The sequence below is a fragment of the Rousettus aegyptiacus genome, unplaced genomic scaffold, assembly GCF_014176215.1.
Source record: "Rousettus aegyptiacus isolate mRouAeg1 unplaced genomic scaffold, mRouAeg1.p scaffold_m13_p_14, whole genome shotgun sequence".
NCBI classification, from domain to species: Eukaryota; Metazoa; Chordata; class Mammalia; order Chiroptera; family Pteropodidae; genus Rousettus; species Rousettus aegyptiacus.
In genome coordinates this window covers 23,037,330-23,053,162 of record NW_023416289.1, presented here as the reverse complement: position 1 = coordinate 23,053,162, position 15,833 = coordinate 23,037,330, and the positions used below count along the sequence as shown (strand labels likewise).

At 42.2% G+C, this 15,833-nt stretch overlaps 1 protein-coding gene and 1 pseudogene across 1 annotated transcript in view; one reads left to right on the top strand and one right to left on the bottom strand.

Moving 5' to 3' along the window:
- Nucleotides 1-15,833, top strand: part of MAF (MAF bZIP transcription factor) — a 323,245-nt gene that overhangs the window by 49,020 nt on the left and 258,392 nt on the right. The window lies entirely within an intron of this gene.
- Nucleotides 12,754-12,872, bottom strand: LOC118611574 (annotated as a pseudogene).

The following is a 15,833-nucleotide window of genomic DNA, read 5'->3' as shown; positions in this document are numbered from 1 at the left end:
CTGAACTATCCTTTTACAGTAGGCCTTGTAAATTCTGCAGATGGTCCAATTCTGCATTCTCTCCCTTTATTCTCCAAGCTTGATTTGCTAGCATTTGAGGTCCACCATTTTTCTGCATTTTCTGATATACTTTGTGATGTCTGTTCTGTAGTCCCTTCTCTTGCCTTTCCCTCCCCACCCTCACACCACCCACCTGCCCCCACCACATTTTAAGAACAAAATTTAAAACTATTGAAGGAAAGTCTATTTAATATTCTAGGAGCTGAGAAGGAAAACAAACAAACAACAGAAATGTGTTCCAAATGACCTCTTGGGACGTGATAAGGGATAGATACTGTCCTGCTCTGAGGGAGCCAGAGGTCCCTGGCCCAAGATTGTTTGAGCTCTTGACCTCACACAGAACAGCCTTGAACCTTTCGGGACTTAGCTCAGCCGTAGCCAAACAGGATCAGTCTCTCCCTATTTGGTGTTATCAGGTTAGTGCCTGTTTCTGTAATTTCAGGTTTGCCATTTTTAGGTAATGGTGATATAATATCGATCAATTTTAAAATATCATTAATGTATAATATTAATATGTAAAATAAAACAGTGTTTTAATTATTTTTTGCTTGTTGATATTTAAGTTTTTATAGGAAAAAATAATGATGGAATATTTAGGAAAATAACAGTTTGAAATCACTCAGAATCTCTTAATCTGCAAGTCAGCACTGTCTGGTAGAACTTTCTCTAATGTTGAAAATTTTGTGTATCTGTGCTATCTGTCCAGTGTGGTAGCCACCAGCTATGTATGACTACTGAGCACTTGAAATAAGGCTAGCATGACAGGGAAACTAAATTTTTAATATTGATCAATTTAAGTTAAAATAGCCATATGTAGATAGTGCCTACTGTATTGACAGCACTGAAGTTATTCCTCTTATTTTTGTATATGTTCTTCCATTCCATATCCAGGCTCACTTTTTCCTCCCCCACAGTTAGCCACATCTTACTGCCTTCTATGTAGCTTTCAAAAACTTATCTTTATAGACTTTTTGACATCTTTTAGTCTAAGATTCTATGATGGAGGGCCTTGGCACAGCGCTCCGTATGTTGGTACAAAAAGAGCCTAAAATTTGCTCTGCTGAACACTTGGCATTGAAACTTGGCCAATCTGAGGAGCACCCTATCGTAACATCCCAGAAGATGGAGCATTTAGATGGAGGAGCACTGCTTGGTGTCTGTGTTCTCCTCCCCTGCTCGCAGGAAGTGATGAAAAGCTGGGAGAAGGAAGTGATAGAAAAGTGGGAGAAGGAAGTGATAGATAGAAAAGGGGGAAGGGCTGCCATCTTGAGCACATCCACACATTGGTTGAGCATCCACCGTGTGTCAGACATAAACATTTTGTACACACGGCCCTTGTGATCTTAGCATCAGGCCTTCAGTATAGGTACGATTCTCATTTTATACATGAGGAAAGCAAGAATTGAGAAGGCGACTTGACCAGGTGATGTCACTTGCACCTTGTGGTGCCAGAATTGGACCCCAATTCTTTGTGGCTCCCAAATACATTCTGTTTCCACTCTTTCCTGTCTACAAGATACTGAGGAATAATATTGACAGACACAGGTAGTGTGGGCAGGAACTACCTTTGTCTCTTGTGCTTTTAAAGCCTGAAAAGAATCTTCTTTTATTACTGTTGTCGCTGTTCATGATGTTATCACCTGAGTAACTTTGTCCGGTGAAGTGCAAAATTCCTAATGACATGGTTCTGATGTTTTAAAAATCTTAAATATTTTCAGATTTTTATTGCTTATGTGGTCGTGAGAAATAGAGAGAAAACACAACTGCATGTGCACACGCATATACACACATACACAGTGCTGATATGTCACACGATGGGATAATTTCTATTATAGGAGGGGTTCTTTCAGTTTATGATATACAGGCCACTCGGAGTCTAAATTATGTGGAAACCAACCACTGACATTCCTCCCTTGAAGTCTATCATGATCTACTTGTCATGGTCACTGGGAATCAACCAAGGCCAGGGGCAGTGCTGTGAATTGCTACAGGGTTGAGGTGTGAGGCCCAAAGAGGAAGGAAGCTAATCCCTCCCAACCCAGGAAACCCAGTTGGCCCCTTAGAGTGTGGGCCCCATAAAGTCTGAGCTTGCAAGATCACCCAGGCCCAGAGCAGCTTTGCCCCTGCCATCAGATCAGGCCCCTGGGTGTGCAGCGTGGGGAGTTCGGGTTGCAGGGGGAGGAAGAGCAGTTCCCTCTTTTGCTCACTGCTTCCCTTTGTTATCCAGGGGCCTTGGGGAGCTCTGTGGGTGGGGGTGGTGTCATTTGGAACCTCGCCATAGTCCTCATCCCTGGAGCCACTGACCCGAGCTGCATGGGAGACACCAGTCTGGAAGCTGTCCTTGACTCTATCTAATCCAACAGGCACTTACTCATCACGTGGCCCAGTCCAAAAATAACACACACCAGGGGGGGCTCCAGGGACACCAGGCCCAGCTAGCGAGAGGCCCCCACAGGCCCAGGAACCCGCTTTCCTGTTTGCCTTCCTGGCCACCGACATCAGCGTTGCATTGCTGGCCTGGCCTTTCCACTTCCTCAGCATACTGAGGGCCCAGTTGCTGTCCCTCTTTAGCCGCCCTCCTGCACAGCTAGACTTGCTGGGCTCAACTTGCATGATTGCTCATGAGTAGGTGGAGGAAGCTGTCACCAAAAGGCCACAGTGGCTGCAGTGAGGAGAACTGGGATGAACTAGCTCAGCTTCTTATTCCAAAACCCATTCCATGCTATCAGGTCTCTGGCGAATGCCAGCACCTGAATTTCTTTTATAATCATGTAAAACCCTAGTAACTTAGCTGATGGCAGGGGCCCTGGTTGGGCTACATTTGAGTTTGGGCCCTGCCCTTCACCTGCTGTGTGAACATGGGCCTATCACCGCATTACTCCAAGCCACCGCGTTTCCTCAGCCGTGAAGAACGATTTCTGTGTGGCAGCATTTTGGGGTGAGGTGTGTAAAGATGGTATGGAGTCTCTACTGGGACCTGACAAAACCTTCTGTCGGCCCTTGGCGTTACTGCTTCACTCCACAATGATTCGGACTATGGGCACAAATATTTTCTGCACCAGCAGGTGCATCGTCTGACATTCGTGAAAGAACTGCTGGAGGTGAGGAGGCAGTAATTCAAATAGGGGTTTCCCCTAATTTCGGAGTGTGTGGTTGCTGCAAACGCACAGCTCCTTGAAGGCAGCGTAGCAGTAACAGCAGCACTAATAGTGGTAGTGGTAACAGTAACAGCGGAATAATGATAGCGCTAACGGTAAGTATTAGAGTAGCAGCGGCAGCAGTAATACTATTAGTGGTAACAGCACTAAAGGTAGTAGTACTAGCAGTAACATTAATAGTTACTAGGAATAGTGATAGTAGTGGTGGTAGTAATACTACCGGTAGTACTAGTACTACTGCTGCCAGTCTTAGTGGTGGTGGTGGTAGTAATAGTAGTAGTAGAAGTTAAGCTTGGTAATGCGCTGTGGCAGACACTGCTAAACCCTTTCATGGGCCAGCTCCCTCTCCCATCCACCCTGAGACAGCCTTGCTTCCCTTCGTGCAGCAGAAGGTGATAACATCCTGCTGCCCAAAGTTAAATGCAGATTCGTTTCTTTCTGGCCTGGGCTGTGCAAAAGTACACATACGTCATCTACCTTGTCGGACCTTGAGCGGGCCATGTTGTCATCTCCGTGGCACACACAGGGAAGCAGACGCCCAGCAAGGTGGCACGGCTTCCCGCGGCGGCCCGCAGCGAGTTCACTGTGGGCGACAAACAGGCGTCTGCTGAAGAGGGGCCAGGTGGTGATGGGGATGGGACAAGGAACCTCGCAGGAGCCGGTCCTCCAGCTGGTTTTCTCTTTAGGAGGCCAGCAGGTCCTTCAGTGCGTGTACTCAGAGCAGCTGATTTCACGGTGAGGCCAGGTGGTTGGTGGATCGTATCAGGATTATCTGGTTCTCATGACTCTGTCGGCAGCCAGTGAGGCTAGAGCAGGGTCTCCAGAGAAGCAGACCTCTGGGGTGTTAATGGAGACCCAACTAGAGATGTCCTTTCTGGGGGTTACAAGGACATGTTGTGTACCATCCGGGTGGCTAGCTTTTCCTCAATATCTCCATCACTTAAACTGTCTGATAATTCCATCTCATTTCTGAACATCCTCCAGTGTTCCATATGCCCAGTGGCAGCAAGTGACCTCTTGGGCATCCTTCTGGCAGTGACTCTAGGACTTCAGTCTCAATTCCTCCCTTTAGCAGGAACAGCCATTTACAATCGAAACATCTCCCAGCAGTGAGCTTCAGGAGAAACTAGCCTAGTCATGTTTGCTTAAACATTTTTTATTATAGAAGTAATATAGTCTAATACTAGGGAAAAAAATAAAAATGAGAAGTCAAAACTCACTTAATCTCATCAGAAAAAAAATCACTGTTATCATTTTAGAGAATGTTGTTGTAGTTGATTTTCTATGCATATATATTTTAGAGTGTTTATGTAATTACAATCATGTGGTATTTATACAGGTATGCAACTTGTATTTTTCCATTTAGAACTAGGCTATGAGTAATCAACACTGTCCAAAAATGATTTTTAGAAGCCTGCTGAATATTATACTTTTTGAATAAAATAATCATCAAACGACTATTGAATAGTCAGGTTGCTTCTATTTTTCCTACTAGAAATGACATCGTGCTGAACATCCCCACATGTGAACCTTTATTGAAACCTCAGATTTCTTCTTTAGTATAAATGCTAATGGGTGGACTTATTTGTTAAACTATGATTCTAAAATTCTAAACTCTAAAATTCAATACATAAATTGCTTTCCAGAATTATTGAACCAGTTTGTACCACCACAGACACTGTCAGAGACAGCCAGTCTCACTGTAACTACCATATCAGATCATTTTCTAGAACTTTCTTTGATAGTAAAGCAAAATAATATCTTATTGCTTTATTATTATATTACGTATAATAGATAATATATTTATAAATAATATACAATATTGTGTATTTATATCCTTATTTACTCTCAAATATTTTTTCCTATTTTTATTTATAGTGATTTTTTTATTTTTCCTATAAACGTCTGTTTTTTCCCTTCTCTCCCATCTTTTTTTCCATTATATATTGTGTATTAACCCTTTGTCAGGTTTGTGGAAAATATTTTTTCCATGTTTATCTCTTACTTTTTAATTATATTTATATTTCTACATGTATAATATGTGTATTGTATTCAAACTTAACATACTTTTTTTTTTTTTTACTTTTATGATTAGAAAGATTTTCCCCATCTACGTCAGTTAACTTTTTACTCATATTTATTTCATTTTTATGATTTGGTGTCTGATTTTTAAATCTCCAATCCATCTAGTATTTATTTTGGTGTTTGATATGAGATGCTGACTTGACTTCTTTCATAAATAAGCCATTTTTAAAGCATTTGTCAGAAGAATCTTCATTTCTTCATTGGTTTTGATGCATCTTTATTGGGGCTTTAACTTTCTACACACGCACATTCACACACACACACACACACACACACACACATGCACACACACAAAGAGAAATAATCTGTTTCAAGAGTGTTTCACTTCATTAGTTTATTTTTTGATTCTTATAATAGGACAGAACTCTTATTGTATTTATGATAAATTTCAATACATTTCACTATTTACTAGAATGATTATTCTTTGCACTCTTCTTTTTTGAAATTTTCTTTGAATTGGGAAAGAAAAAGTAATACCTCTTGAGTAAAGATATAGTATTCACTTTCTAGCAAGATTTATGAGGACTCAAATTCTGACTTTGAAGGTTATAATTGTTGGCGAAAGTTGTTTTATCTTTCTGGGATTCAGTTTACTCATCTGTGAAATGGGTAAGAGAGTATGCACTTAGATAGATACATCAGGCCTGGAATTCAGAAGGTGCTCAGTCAATGGTGACTGTTAGTCTCAGGTTCAGAGGTTTCTGATTTAATCTGGTAGAGTGAAAAATGTGGCACCCAGAGCCCCTGGGTTTGAATTTTGCGCTTTGACATTTCAAAGTGGCAGATCTCAAGGAATCTGAAGAATTTCTAGGGGCCATCTGTTCTCAAGTTCATGTGCTACAAACAACAACTTGTTCCTAGTTGAAAAAAAAATGACGGGGTTCAGAGAGCTACGGAACAAAATCCACACCAGAGTGACATCCTGTTGTAGTCAGGTTTGGTCAGGTATGTAAAGACAATGGGTCTGGCTTTGGAGTCAGACTGGCGAGCTCGTAGACCAGCTCCACCGACTTCTGGCAGTGTGGCCTTGGACATGCCACTTGACCTTTCCAAATCCCAGTGTCCCAGCTGTAAAGTGGGCTTTTCATAGTGCGTTACTTCTAGAAATCTTGTGAGAAGTAAGCATGAGTTTGATTATAAAACACTCATCAAAATACCTGACATAGTAAACACTCAATGAATAGTCGAAGCTGCTGCTGCTGCTGCTGATGTTATCAGGTATCGGCGTGTACTCAGAGGTACCCATTAGCGCAACCTCATAATGGGAAACCAGACGACTCCAAAGTTGAAACAGCGTGTCTGAGCGTGTGAAAGTGTGCTCTGTGAAAAGCAAATTTGAGCTGAGAATAGATTCACCAAATGACCCACTTTATTATTCAATAAAATGTGCTGATGTGGCAAGTTGAGAGCACGGTTCTCCCAGGATCTTCTGGCTGTGCAGACACGGTGAGCCTCTGGATACACGCACATCTGCACATGTACACACACACACACACGCACACACACTTGCCCATGTGGATAGATGCCTGCTTCATGTAGCTAAGTGTGGAGTGCACAGAGAAGGTCTCCCCATCCACATCAGGAAATATGTGCCCTTTGTTACTGTTGTTCCTGAGTGGCAGAAACTGGCAGTGAATTTCATGCTCTATACTTTCTTAGACTTTGCCTGGGCCAAGGTTTTATAAAAGTGTATTGACTACTCAAGGCAGTGTTGATAAGAGCTTCCCTACACAGTGTTGAGTCCCAAGCCATAATTGTCATAGCTTCGAAGGGGATTCTATTTATTTTTCTGTCTCTCTCTCTCTTTCTCTCTCTCTCCTCTATTTATCTAGTCTTTATTGAGCAACTATTGTCTACCTAGCATGTCAAACTAATGGTGAATTGAACCTGCTCCTGATTCTGGAAATACTGTCCACTGTGGGATAGAGGCATCTAAGTGGATAATGAGCACGTAATCCTATTCTTGCCTCCATTTGTCATCTTAATGATCCCCAGTAAGGTCTCATACAGGACTGTAGCTGAACTGAAGAAGCAGGGATTGATGCGGTCTCCAATCCTTCATGAAAAACACATATGTAGATGTGGGAGAAACCTTATTATCACTCACTAATGTTCCCAGCGCTTCTTCCGTTTCTGGACCTAAGGGTATTTCCACATACCCCTTGATGTTGGACATGGTCACGTAACTTGATGTGACCAATAAAATATGAGCGGAAGTGACTAGGGCAGAAGCATTTAAGAGTTAGGGCGGGATTGTGTAAGCTCCTATCTCATGCCGTGGCAAACCAGGAAGCCATGTGTTGAGAAGGTGACATCAGCAACGATGGCGTTGCCAACAGCCAGTCTCAGAGTAACGGTGTGATCTGAAAACCGGCCCCTGCAAATTTGTATTAGAAATTTAATGTTCATGAGAAATAAGCTTCTGATGGTTCAAGCCACTGAGGTTTGAGGATTGTTTACTGGAGTCGCAGAGCCTTTTTTTGAAGCAAGAATGGAAGTTCCGTAAGGATAATTCATCTAATCCTCACGGCAAGCCTGTGAAACAGGTGATATTTTCGTCATTGTCATTGTCATCACCAATGAATGAGAAGATGACAATTGAGGTTTGGAGAGATTAAGAGTCTAGCCCACTGTCCATGGAAGAACCTAGGCTCAAATGTTGGATGTTACTTTTCAAAGCCTCTTGGCTTTTCCGCCAGGTCTAGGTGCCTTAGAGACCATACCCTGAAAAGGGAGTGACAGCTGGTCACTACACTAGTGTTTAAGATGGATGCTACTGGCAGTATTCTGTGAATCACAGGTCTTGGGGATAAAGGACATTGCATGTAATATCAAAACCCAAATGGATACGTGGCATTTCATTCCTGGGCACCTTTCTAGCACTTTTGTAGAGTGATACGCAGTCTCTTAAATCCAGGTGCCCAAAGGGCCTGACTTCTTTGGTCACAAGAGCAAATCCACATGATAAAGTGCTGAGATAAGGGAGACACAGGAAACAGGGGTATCAGAGGTGTGCCCGGCACCTTTTCTTTTTCTTTTCTTTTTTAATTAAAGGAAAAAAATGGCATTGGGATTCTGTTTTCATTGGGAGACGTAAAGCAAACTGACATGCAACTTCAAAGGTCAGGAATCAAATCATGTTTGTCCCCAAGTTATGTATCTGAATCGTCAACTTTTGGCCAGTTACCTACCCAAATAGATTCTGATCTCTTCCTTAGGAGATTGTAATTTAAAATATAACTTGAAGGCAAAGAGATCTCATAAGATTAGCTTGCAAAGATGGTGGCAGTGAAGACTCCAGGTGAGCCGCGAGGGAGAGCGGGAAGCAGAGGGCATGGGTTTCCCAGGCTCCATCCCAGCCCTCTCTGTCTCCTCACCCCTGCTCCCTTCCTGCCGTGCTCTCACCCAGGGAGGGTGTAGGGGGATCTTGGTGGCCTTGTTTAGTGCACTGAGTTGAGCAGTTATTGTTTTGATGGAAAGGGGGGAGGGAGAATGCTATTTCCGAAGGGAGGACACCGCTGGATAAGAAAATTCATTTCTCCACATCCTCGGGAGTGGAGTTAATCGCTGGCAGGTTGTACAGAGGTCACTGGAGCTGCATGCCTGTTGAAATAAAGGTTACACGGAGTGAAGAATGGATCACTGTTACTTTTCGCCCCAGTGGATCTTCTTCTTCTGTTTCTAGAATCCTCACCTCCAGACAAAAGATAGGGGTATGCACTGAACGGACGCTGAAGATGATTTGAACAGATGTCCAAGTCTTTTCTCATTTCTCTCTCTCTCTCCCTCTCTCTCGAGTAAAATTCAGACTAAGGTTTCAGTGCTCGTGAACAACCACAACACCCTACAATTGGGGTTTAGAGCCACAAGTTTTAATACGAGAAATGTTTTAGAGTCCATAAATTTACCTTCTGCTTTTGAATCAGTTGCATATAAAGCAGAGAAGCAGTGGGGTAGCCGGAAACCCCTTCTGACTGGCAGTGATATTTAGAGACAACGAAATACAGGTCCAAGGCTGTCACTCCATCTCCTTTTAAAAGTATTAACTTTTCTTCTGTTAATAAAAATGACAAGCCTTTGAGGAAAAGATAATTATTTCTTGGCTAACGTTCCTGGTCCGTGGCTACAGTCTAACTTTTATACAAAGGGGCCAGTGAAGAGAAGATAAATATAGAGAGAAAAGAAAGAAACTAAGACACTAAGTTATCCCAAAGGGCATTCCTGCATTAGTCATCTTATAAAAATTATATGTACCACAGAATATCTATTTTTAGAGGCCAGGAGGTTATGTGAAGCAGTTCAGATGTCGGCAAAGACCCAGAGGCCAGCTCCCAGCGATGATATTGGATATTTGGATATTTGTTTTCTTTATTTTAACTGTGCAAAGCTGGTACTGACCACATGGATAAGTTGGCCACTTGGGGACAGTAAGACAAGATCCATATGCTTCTTCAAAGACATCTGAGGCCCTAAGTAATTCTTTTGTGTTATTTTTGTCCATCTTCTAGGCCTGGGCACTACACACATGTGTGCGTGCACGCACACACAGGTGCGCGATCAGTTCATTATACACACTCTATTATCACGCCCAACAGAAGGCTATTTCAGGAGACGAAAGCATATCCCCAACGCCTCACACAATTACCGTTCAACTTCTATTAGGAGCCTGAGAAAACACGAGGGAGAGACCTCCCGTTTCTCCTAATAATTGATTAGGACACTTTACTTCAGCCGTTCCTCATTCGTTAAATCTTGTCTGAGTTTATGGAAGCCGGACAATTTCTGGATTTTCTCTGGAGGAGAGCGCACTTGATTTGGCTACTGAGCAGTTGAAAATCTATCGGATTTAGTGATTTGAGCTGAAATAAACTGCACCCGAAATGCATGGGCTTCTCTCCGCTGCACATTGGTTTCCCTTTTCTTTCCTCTATTCAATGATACTCTGATACAAAGTCTCAACTCTCTTATTTGCTCAGAAAACTTGTGTCAAGGCGGCTCAGGGGGATGCCGCTGTAGGTGACCCTGCAGAATATGGTGGTTGGGCTTTCATTTGTCTCGAACCTCCTTCCTCCTCTCAAACCAGTCAGACCTGTTTCTACCCACACTTCTTCCAAGGAATCGAAGAAATCCAGGCCTGGAGAAAGAGACTAGGGAGACTAGGGAGCCAAGATGCTTCTCTCTGGGCTGTTGGGGTAGGTTTAATAGATTACAAATAAAATCACGAGACATCCAGTTCAATTTGAATTTCAGATAAATGACAAATATATTTTAGTATAACTAGGTTCCAGGCAATATTGGGACCTACTTATACTAATAATTTTCCATTGTTTAGCTGAAATTCAAATCAAACTGAGCATCCTGAACTGTACTTGGCACCCTCTGCTGGGACACCTCCCTTAGGGGCCTCTGCATGGGCTCCGGCCCATCCAAGCCCTGATTTGCAGGGCACACAGCACTTAAAAATTAAGACAGGATACCACACCTCCTAGATCCCACCAGTGCCTATTTTTTTCATCCTTAACTGGATTTAAAGATTCTTTAATTCACTAAATGACTCTCAGAACCCTTTTAGAGCAAGGGTCCCCAAACCCAAGACTGCGGACTTATACTGGTCCCTGTCCTGTTAGGAACCAGCCCACACAGCAGGAGGTGAGCGGCAGGCCTGCAAGTGCATCTGTATTTGCAGCTGCTCCCCAGCGCTAGCATCACCGCCTCAGCTCCGCCTCAGATCATCAGGCATTAGATTCTCATAGGAGCACCTGGGGTCCCTGGTGCCAAAGTAGTTGGGAACCGATGGTTTAGAAGAAAGGGAAGCAGCAGATGGGGGCTGTTTCTCCCCAACTCCACTGCCTGTCTTTTATTTAATTTTTTGCCATTGGGAATCCTGGTCGGGCCAGGGTGTGGTTGTAATATCTCTATAGGAATAGAATTAAAATGTCTCATTGAGGCATTTTCATCTAGAGCGCTTAAACTCTGTGCTTTACCCTGTTGCCCCAAACATTGAATGACGCAGGAATTTTAGGAAAATAGACCTTGGGAAGTTGTGACTTTATGTAAAATCTGTGGCTAAGTACTGTTGGGTCAAGTCTCAGGCAAACCCCTGGTTTCTCTTTCAGGGGACCTGTCCGCACCTAGTGCTGTCTCCTTACAGACATGGCATTTGACTGGCTTTTGCATCCCTTCTGGCCAGAGGGATATGGCTCAGGGTAATCAATTGCCATTTCTTCTTTACCTAGGTTTACTTTTTTAAATTATCTCTAATAAACTAATTATGCAAAGAGGTAAGCATAACTAATTTCGAAAGGAGACAATAAACCACAGTTAATTGTTAATTTCTTGTATCATTTAGTATTTTTATTATTTAATTTATTTTACCTATAAAAGTAGTACATTAGAGAAAGTCTATGAAATTTAGAAAAACATAAAGATGAAAATAATAATCACTCAGACATACTCTCAACAACTAGAAAAACCCTTATGAACATTTTGGTCTTTTTGTTTGCATACATTTTTGAGGCATACATAAATGCATGTGTCCATCTATATTTGTATAAAAGTCCAGTTTGAGTACACTTCATCTAAATTTCCCCATTTGTATAAAAGTCCAGTTTGAGTACACTTCATCTAAATTTCCCTATTTATAAAATTAAAAATGTCCTTAAGTATTTTCTTCTGGCTTTACATTTAGCATACTTCATATACATTTTCCAAGGGCATTTAAATGTTCTCTGACAAAAAAGGGTTTAAGTGCTCCCCAGTACTCACATCTTTTTCCTATAATGCCCTCAGGGGGACTTCGAATTTTAAATAGGCACCTCAGGTCCGTGATGATGGGACAGCCAAGTGGAAAAGGCTCTGGGTGGCTAGAGACAAGCGTCCACTCCTTGGCCTATTCAAATGGCCCATGAGACCTCGGAATGTTAGCTAACCATTTGTGTCGCAGTTTCCCCATGCAAAAAATGGGAATGTGCCCTGTGTCCTCAAGTTAGATGAAATGTAAAGATAAACAAGACTTTACAAGAAAAGGTTTGGGGACATCTTCAAGGTGGGTACTACATAAATACATAGTGTTATTAACCCGCTTGTTTGGGCCAACATCATTCTAGCGCTTTGAGAGGAAAATCCTCTCCCGACATTTGAACATAATATGCATCATCCCTTGTTTGAAATAAAGTTAAATAACATTTGTTGAGTTCTTAGTATCCATAAAATTCATTTAGCCCAATTCAGTGCATTTAGCCAACATTTATTAAATGTCAACCACCTGCCAAGAATTGTGCTAGGCATTTATACATATGTGATTCAATTTAACCCTTCCCAAAGCACTCTCTGAGATATTATTATTATTTATTTATTTTTTAAGCAAGGCAACCTTTGGTTGACCTCACAAATTGCAAGGACCTTGTCAGCTAACAATCCTTTATTTATTTATTTATTTATTTACTTTTCACGCCTACAGCACCTGGTCTTCCGAGGTGGTCTCCCATCCAAGTACTAACCAGGCCCGACTCTGCTTAGCTTTCAAGATCAGATGGGATGGGGCTTGTTCAGGGTGGCATGGCCATAGACCTGAGATGTTATCATTAATGCTCCTTTAAAAATTTTTATTTTTATATAATTACAGTATCATCAAAAGTTACTAAAATAGTACACAGAGGTTTGAGTACACTTCATCTAAATTTCCCCATTTATGAATTTCCTCCCTCCCTCCTTTTTCCCTTTCTTCCTTTCTCCCTTTCTCCCCCCTCTCTCTCTCCCTCCCTCTGTCTCTCTCTTTCTTTTTTCTTTTTTAATTTCTTCTTTCTTTTCTCCAATCTACCACTTTTCTTCCTTCCTTCCTCCCTCCTTCCCTTCCTCTCTCCTGCTCTGCTTCTTTCCTTCCTTCCTTCCTTCCTTCCTTCCTTCCTTCCTTCCTTCCTTCCTTCTCTCTCTCTCTCTCTCTCTCTCTCTCTTTCTCTCACCCCTCCCCCTGCTCTTACTCTCTCTTTCGTTTTCTTTGACAAGAAAACTGAGACTCGGGATAGCTAAATACTTTTCCTGAAAAAGCAAAATTAAATATTTAAGGACATTATTAATTTTATAAAGTTTGTAGGCATTTACGCAAATATAAATGGCAAATGTATTAAAAAAATTGATACAATCAAAAAACTAAAATGTTAATAAGGGTGCTTCTAGTTGCTGAGAGCATGCTTAAGCAATTAATTGTTATTTTCATCTTTATATTTTTCTTTGTCTTTAAGCTTTCATCTTTCTGCTTGCACCCTGCTAGAGGAGGGTAAAAAATTGGGTCAAACTTGGATCCATTTGAATCTAAAGTAAAACCTCTCCCTGCTTTTTGTACAGGGGAAGATGTGACTGATTAATGAGAACCCAGGTAGAATCTGGGGTCTCGTACTCTGGAACCAGGAGTTCCAGTCAAGCGTCTGCCTCAGGATGCCATCAATGTAGCAGTTGAGTCTGAGGGTGGTTTTCTTCTCAGCTGAGGAAGAACTTGGGCTGCCTTACTAAGTCTGTAGGTAGGAACGAAAATAGAAACTCCTGACAGCTTGATTCCCTTTCGCTGGCACCAAGCTCTGTTCAGCAGAGCTGGAGGAGACCTTTTAACATGCAAAGGCAGGGAAATCCCTCACAGGTCATCAACCACGTTCATGGGATGGAAGGGTAGACACATGATTGCGGGCAGCCAGCTCTGAGAAACTTCTGCATTTCTGAGAATCCCCGAGTAGTCAGTGATTGTAAATAAAGAAGCCAAAGACAGCCAATTTCATTTTCAGAGTTTTGGATTATTCTGTCAGAAATGCATATAAGCATATGCATTTAATAATAGCACTAATATAGTAGGAAGCCCTGCACTGGCTTCTCTCTTGCCTCTTTTCTCCCTTCAAACTGACATGGCAAAGCCTTAAGCCAAACTGTGTTTTATTAAGAGAATGGGCTATTTGAGATATGGTTGTGACATTAACCAGGGCTGAGCCCAGCTGTAGCCCTGCCAAGATCCTACATGCCGAATCTGGATTTCAGCACAGAGAGAGCCCTGCTTTGCTCAGTTTTGCTTGGCTTGGATGATTTTGCTCAGATCCTACCCAACTGGCAGTGTTTTTGCCAAGAGCAGGATGCTTTCCCGGCCACTGGGATAGTGTCTGTTGATAGTGTGGGTGGTTTACAGAAGCTAGATGCATCCAACCGCAATGAGCTTGGCCTTCTTCTTCATGAACGCGATTCCAGAGAACCGCACCATTGCTTCTGGGACTGCTACAAGAAGGAGCAAGGAGCTGCTGGCACCTTGGCATTGAACGTGGCCAAGGAACTGAAGGGGACAGAGAAATATTATTGGACTATAAGACTCTGACAACTTGAACTGAGTCCTAAAATTTATTGTTTGAAATGGTTGTCTCCTTTCCTGTTGGTCTTGAACCAACATGTTGCTGGTGCCATCTTACTAAGAGAACCTTCTCTGGAGGCGCTCCCAAAATGCCTGATAATATTCTCTTCTTCAGACTGCTGTGAGAATTCTTATGAATGCCCTCTCACAATCTACTCTGAGTGGGTCTTGTTGATTGTGAGATCAAACGTGGGGACCCCCATTAGAATAGAAGCACACACATTTCCTAGGACCCGCATCAGAATCAAGGTATCCCAAATTTCCTATTCTACGAGGTTACCAGATACTGGCATCAGAAAGAGAGTTTGGTGGCATTTAGTGTCCTCTCTTTTCTCTAGTGGAACTCTATTCTCTGGGCCTGTAGGAAGGGAAATATTTTTAAGATCCTCTAAGATGAGATGCCATCAAGCTGAATGACTTCTTTTGTTTGAGGAGTTGATTCCTCTCTTCTTGAGGTTACTTAGATTCCACTTAAGCAAGGTAAGAAGGCCAGCTTCGAGCTATATTTGGAGACAAGGAAGCAAATGAAACCCTATATCAGAGAAACCAGGCAGCTCTGATATTTTGTGGGCAATTGTATTTTAGGGGGAGCTTTGGGGAACCAAGACCAAACTGAGTCTCTCTAGTACAGATCCAAAAATATGGTCTGTCCCTGGAAACACGTAAGTTTACTAAACCACAAATGACACACAGCCATTTCCAACAGAGTGCGGCCAGGTTCTCCGCCAGCGCCGAGTCGTGAGCGATGTGTTGGAGTTGGCGTGCACTGGCTCACAAGGGCCTATTGTTAAATTTTCAGAAACTTTGCGAGTCCGTTGTTGTAAAATTAAAAATTAAGCCATGTAAACTTACAGCCAAATAATTTTAAAAATGTACCAAGTACTAAAACATTCTCACTTTCTAATTATCCTACCATGTTATACTATTACTTATGCTCTTGTTACCATTTCGTCTATTATACTATAAGGTGGGCTACTGCACATCCCTTCCCAACTCCATGTTCAGTGATGTCATGGTAGCTTGCAATTAGTCATGGTGGGAGCATTTACATCATAAATACGAGCAAATGCTGCAAATCAAGCCCCTCCTCCTTTTGTTCCACCACTAATCTATACTGTCTATAGGATCCATCTCCTAATATTTAAACC